We start from the raw sequence: 6333 nt of genomic DNA on the forward strand, positions 1-6333 counted from the left end.
TTCCGCTAAAATGAACAATATGCATCTTCTAGTGATAAGATAGGCGCCTGRCKGTCACAAAGCGAGAAATAAAAATAGGTATTTTAATTGCCTTTGTTTTTATTGGTCTAATATATTACATACTTTTGTTCACTTTCTAGCATTCAAAATAATAGATACTGGCTGCAGTCCAAACATGTCATTTTTACCCCCTCAGCCCTTGCGCTAGCCACTTTCCCTCTGGGGAATCSCCGTCTAAACCGGATGCAGTTTGATTGCCATCTTAAGTAGAAGTCCAATTCACTAACGTTGCCACCTCGGCCCTCAATTTAGCTTGAGGGAGCGGGTGAACAACTTTGGTCACTTGCAGGGTTATGACACACAATTCAATGCAAACTGTGGCCGCGAAGTGTCAAATTTAATCAACAAGGCGGCATTTTCGGCATGTCAGGAAAAAATATATGTATATATAAAGTATATATACACATTGATTTTAGCGTTGGCAAATTGGCTTAGTCTTGTAGTGAGAAGCATATAAAACATAGCTAGATTCATAAACATATTTTMGGGAATTCTGAAATTTATTGGAATAAATGACTAAACTATAAAACTAGCTAGCCAGCTATGTATGGGTAACTGTAGCTAGCTACCTGACAGGAGTGCTAGCTAGATATGTTAGCTTAGTAGACATATTTTTTTAAGCTCAACTTCAGGACATTGCCTCTCCAATCATCACTCCCCCTCGCCTTGACAAGGGACATATTAAGGTACACTCGGATGTGACGATGTAAAACGTCATTCAAAGGGTTTAGGGCCGAGGGATGTCTATTTTGAGTTTGAAACGCAGCCACTGTATCTTTGTCTAAATCCCCAAAACATGTCACTACAACTCAATACATCACTACTGGGACAAGTCAATTTGCTCACCATTAGTACATTAAACAATGCATAAACAAAGTTTTGCAGTATAAACCCATGGGGGGYAAAAAAATATTTAAATATACTTAAATCATGCTTCATTAACATATTTTAATTATATTTAAAATTATCTAAATTGGAAGAATTTAAATATATTTAATGCATTTAATGTACATTTTATTTGTATTTTATTAGCATTTTAAAGTATATTAAATACATTTAAAATTATCGGAATTTGAACTTTTTTTGTACTTTTGTATATTCTTAGTATATTAGACAAAGAGCAAAATAAATATACTTTGAATACACCTTAAATACATTGTATGTATATTTGTCATAAATTAGAAATATACTAAAATTGTATTTATAGTCTCCTCACTACAAGACTTAGCAAATACACTTCTTCTCATTAACCACATTAGCTATTGTAATAATAATCTTCTCAGCCGATGTTAACTTTGTATTATTCTTTTCACTCAGTCATTTAAATCATTATTGTGGAGTCACTACAATGTTGTTGATCCAACCTCAGCTMTCTCCTATCACAGCCATTTAACTCTGTAACTGTTTTACAATCCCCAATGGCTTCATGGTAACATCCCTATGCAGTTTCATTCCTGTCCTGCAGCTCATTTCAGAAGGATGACTGTATCTTTGATATGTCTGGGTGGTGTAATACATAATCCACAGCATAATTATTCACTTTACCATGCTTACAGAGACTTGCAATGTCTGATTTGATATTGTTACCATCACCTTTTATGAGGCATTCAAAAGGCTCTCTGCTCTTTGTCGTTGATTCTGTGCTTGAAAATCAATACTTGACTGAGGGACCTTACAAATGTTGTATGGGGGACAGAGGATGTGTTAATCATTTTAAAAATCATGTCAACCCCTATTACTTCCCACATAGTCCATGTAGCATATTATGTCATTTGTTAAGCCACATTTTACTAATTTAGGTTTGCCGTAACAAAGGGGCTGAATTCGTATGCAATGGCTATATTTTAGTTATCTAATTTGTATTATTAATTTTTTACTTTGACATTACAGAGTACTTTGAGTTCATTGTTGACAACAAATTACAATTAAATCCATTTTAACCCCCCTTTTTAACACAATAACATTTGAAGAAATACAAAGGGTATGAATACCTTTGCAAGGCACTGTATACTTATAGTGTACTTGATCACTCACAAGCAGTTTCATAAAAACAAAACTGTGTCATTTGAATGAATATAATAAATTACAATTAAAGCGATTGAAATTGAAGTATAGTTTTAATGAGTGTGTTTAAGTTGAATGATAGTGAGCATATAGTATACTTTAATGAATTTAAAGTACACTTTTAAGAAGTATACTGAAGGTTGATGATAGTTTATTTATAGTATATTAAAAGACTGGAAAAATGATAAATATAAAGTACACTTTTAATAAGTGTAATGATATTGTATTTATAGTAGACTTAAGAACTTGCATTATGTTTTATCATTGATAAACAGTGCAATAAAAACATATGATGAGAGAGAGAGAGAACAGCAGGTCATAACAAGAACGTGAGAGAGAGTGCATGTGAAGGAGTGACAGAGAGAGGGGGAGAGTGAGTGGATAAGTGAGTGAACATGAGTGATAGAGACTTCCACTCTCACTCAATCTCTCACTCACTCACTTTCTCTCATTCTCTCTCATTCACACTATGTCACTCACTCATACCCTCTCTCACTCTCTGGCAGTGTGAGCAGTGGCAATTTTATCATGTAAATCTTGGTGGGGCCKAAAAAATGTAAAGTGGGATACATGCCAGCAAAGCCACTACACAACACAACACTAAACTATACATTAATTGCACTATAATTGTGACAAACCGTGCCCACAAACTGTTAGGACCTACTTAAAGCTGTCCCAACAGCAGAGTCCCAACAGCAGTCCCAACAGCTTACCACTGCTACACCTGGCTATCAGCGGAGCCTTGTCTGGCAGCGAAACAGTTCATTCAGCCTCATTTACTGACTTTAAAAAAACATAGCTGATATGGCTGACTTGCTTAAACAAATGTGGTTRCTTGGAAATATTCTGTATGGAGGAATGGTCTAAGATCCCTCCTAATGGGGTGACAGGTAGCCTAGTGGTTAGAGCATTGGACTAGTAACTGAAAGGTTGCAAGATTGAATCCCCGAGCTGACAAGGTAAAAATCTGTCGTTCTGTCCCTGAACAAGGCAGTTAACCCACTGTTCCTAGTCTGTCATTGAAAATAAGAATTTGTTCTTAACTGACTTGCCTAGTTAAATAAAGGTAAAATGTTATCTTGACTTTAACATTCATCTGAAAACTGTTATTTATCTAATTACCTAAATATGTTTAATTGTTACCCGATTAAATTAATCATGTAACAATTAARTCATTAGGATCTGGGGCACCATGAGAGCAGTTCTTTAAAGAGTTACCATCTCCCGAATTAAACTCTAAAAGGTCTTTAACTATCACATCTATAAACAGTCAATTTATTAATCATAACCTCGTATCAACAYTTGTAACCTCCTTGTATCTGCAAAAACCAGAACCTTACTACACAAATTGGTTTTATTATTTATTTACTAGCTAATTAAATGGTAACACAGGATAAATACACACACTTAAAAAACAGGTCCCTAACGGACTGACAACAATATGGCTGCTTGTTACAAAAGATGGAGAGGGCGAGAGAGAGAGGGACAGTCACTTAACGTTGGTACATTTAGAAACTACTCTCACTTATAGTAATCCTATACCCATGAACCGTCGCCCGCTTGGACTAAGAAATCATGAATGTATTGATGTGAAATGGCTTGGTTCACCGTGTATTTCCCTCGGAACCGGGCTGCCTTGGAAAGGGGGTTGGGCCTTTTCGCAGCACGCTTGTGAGGCTCTGATTGTCCAAAAGGTTTTCAACAAGTCTTCTACTGTTGTTCTCCTCTGCAGTTGTCCGSTATCCGGTGACTTGTCATGTAGTCCTAAACACAACTACAGTTTATTTTCCTTCCATTCGCTCTGGAAGATGCTTCTTTGAAGATAGGCTAGCCAGCCGTGTCGATGGTTCCTTGTGGGGTAATGAGAGTAGCGTAATACGATGGTTTGAACAGAGTAGTCGAATGGTTCCACTTAAATTCACTTTCGAATATACTTTACTTAGGACAGCTAATCAGCTGTACCAGTGATTGTCCGGGTGGTGAGTTTATCGTCTCTACCTCGTGTTGAGATTCAGAGTTCAGACCACTTTAAACATAAGCTGCAGCTCTACGTTTCTCTGATCTGGTATGTTAATTTCTTWKTGCAGTTTGTTTGAAAGGGTGGTTCCATCAGGCTGACACGCTCTCTGACCTCACTTAGGGGCATGACTTGTCACTGTGCAAAGTTTATGTAGGAGGGGGTTAATAATAKAAATATGTAAAATCACTTATGGCTCCTAAAATCACACCCCTCTCTTAACAAAACACTTTCATAATTTTTCACATTACATGCACAACGCATAGGATGGACACTTCAGACATGTAGTGGGTATACWTTKRAWMTRWKKYTWTWTRRWTTWRAWRWTTRTWWWTMWRYMSYSYYYYMYWRYYARKAYKTTAKWRTWGRGMWKWYWAMYTRGCRTCRYARSWWWRRSRKTGRWRRATMRRKAAWKRKRRYTWRRWMTWTMSGRWWWTYWYTYTWTRRATWRKKMRWWMRWTACKRWTARWRWWKRAMYRAWARWSARWSKMAWKWKYWRKTKKWTWKRWMRWWKYASKWMYMYKKTWMWTWKWMYMMKSKSGKYSSSMYKRYKKVWRSCCKKWWMTYYKSTYWWKMAYTWWWBYCMMSWYKWMTRWCRTMKAARWWAMYRARKTTKRWRRSYTSMWWRWGYRYSAMTRSYKMWMYSAYATCTGAATCTTCTCTCCTTGATTTACAACAGGGCGTGAGTTGTTAATCCCCACCAGTCCTGGTTGAAGTTATTCATTGAATACCTGATCTGACCTATTTGGATCCTCACACCTTGTGACTGAATTCAGTCTTTAGTTTGAGGATCATGCAGTGGAGTATGCATGCCTAGTTTGTTAATATAGCTTAGCAGATGCTCTTATCACAGTCAACACAAATCTATTTAGGAACAACAATATCATGTAATAAAATAGAATACATTAGGAAATTATAGTTTCCCAAATGACAAAAAAGTTACCAGTGCATATAGGCCTATCTGATGATATGCAACTTCTGTGTTAAACAACAAATGGCTTTTTCTAGAATGAATTGATGATCAGATACTTCCACTGTAACTGGTTCTGTAATGTTGCGCACATTTTTTTTACAGTAGATAGACAACTTAAGCACTGCTCCAAACTTAGACTATCCTCTTTTTGTGACATTAGCCTGTATAGAAATCAAAACATCTCCGGTGTGTCACACACTGACCTTAGAGATCCTTTTTATGTCTCTATTTTGGTTTGATCAGGGCGTGAGTTGGGGTGGGCATTCTATGTCTTGGTTCTATGTGGTCTATTTCTATGTGTTTGGTCGGGTGTGGTTCTCAATCAGAGGCAGCTGTCTATCGTTGTCTCTGATTGAGAACCATACTTAGGCTGCCCTTTCCCCTCATTCTGTGTGGGATCTTGTTCTTTGTTTGTGTGCCGCTAGGTTGCACGCCGTAGCTGGTCGGTCGTCGTAATCTTAATTGTTTTCTTGTGTCATAGTTTCACTTCCTGATTACACTTCCTGATTTTTTAAACTGCATTGTTGGTTAGGGGCTTGTAAGTAAGCATTTCACTGTTGTATTCGGCGCATGTGACTAATAACATTTGACTTGATTATAAATAACATACTTTCAACTGTTGGTCTAACTCAAACAGTTCAGAAAGTCACCACCGAACCCCTGCTTTAACTACGTTTAAATGTCAAAACCCTTTATTCTTATTTTTGTACCCTTTACCATAACTGTGAGAAAGTCAGTTACTTTTCTACTTCAAAATGAATGAAAATAAAATGGTGCTGACACCATCTAAAATATAATTTCCCCCTCCATAAATTATTCTGGTGACATGATGATCGATGATTGACTGCAGTTTGACAAAAAAAAATATCCTCTCTCTTATCCATAATAATCTCTTCATGTACTGTATACTCGACAACCCGCACATCCTACCAGCACTGTATCTGCGAGCTGTTGGCTAGAGAGCAGGTGCCAAGACCAGAGTAGGCACATTAGCTATTCAACACAACAGTTTCTGTGACAAAACTATCAATAGAGTTGAAAATGCGATGGAAACACATCAAACTTTAGATTTTTATTCGGTGCATGAAAACTTAAGCGAAAAAGTACATTTTGTGTACACTACATCATCAGCACTGATTTTTATTTGCAACAAGTCCATTTGATTGAAACATCCCAGCTAGCAATGAGGAATCGGCCCAGAAGCAGCCCTCTTCTGGGG

This window comes from Salvelinus sp. IW2-2015, linkage group LG23, assembly GCF_002910315.2.
Source record: "Salvelinus sp. IW2-2015 linkage group LG23, ASM291031v2, whole genome shotgun sequence".
NCBI classification, from domain to species: domain Eukaryota; kingdom Metazoa; phylum Chordata; class Actinopteri; order Salmoniformes; family Salmonidae; genus Salvelinus; species Salvelinus sp. IW2-2015.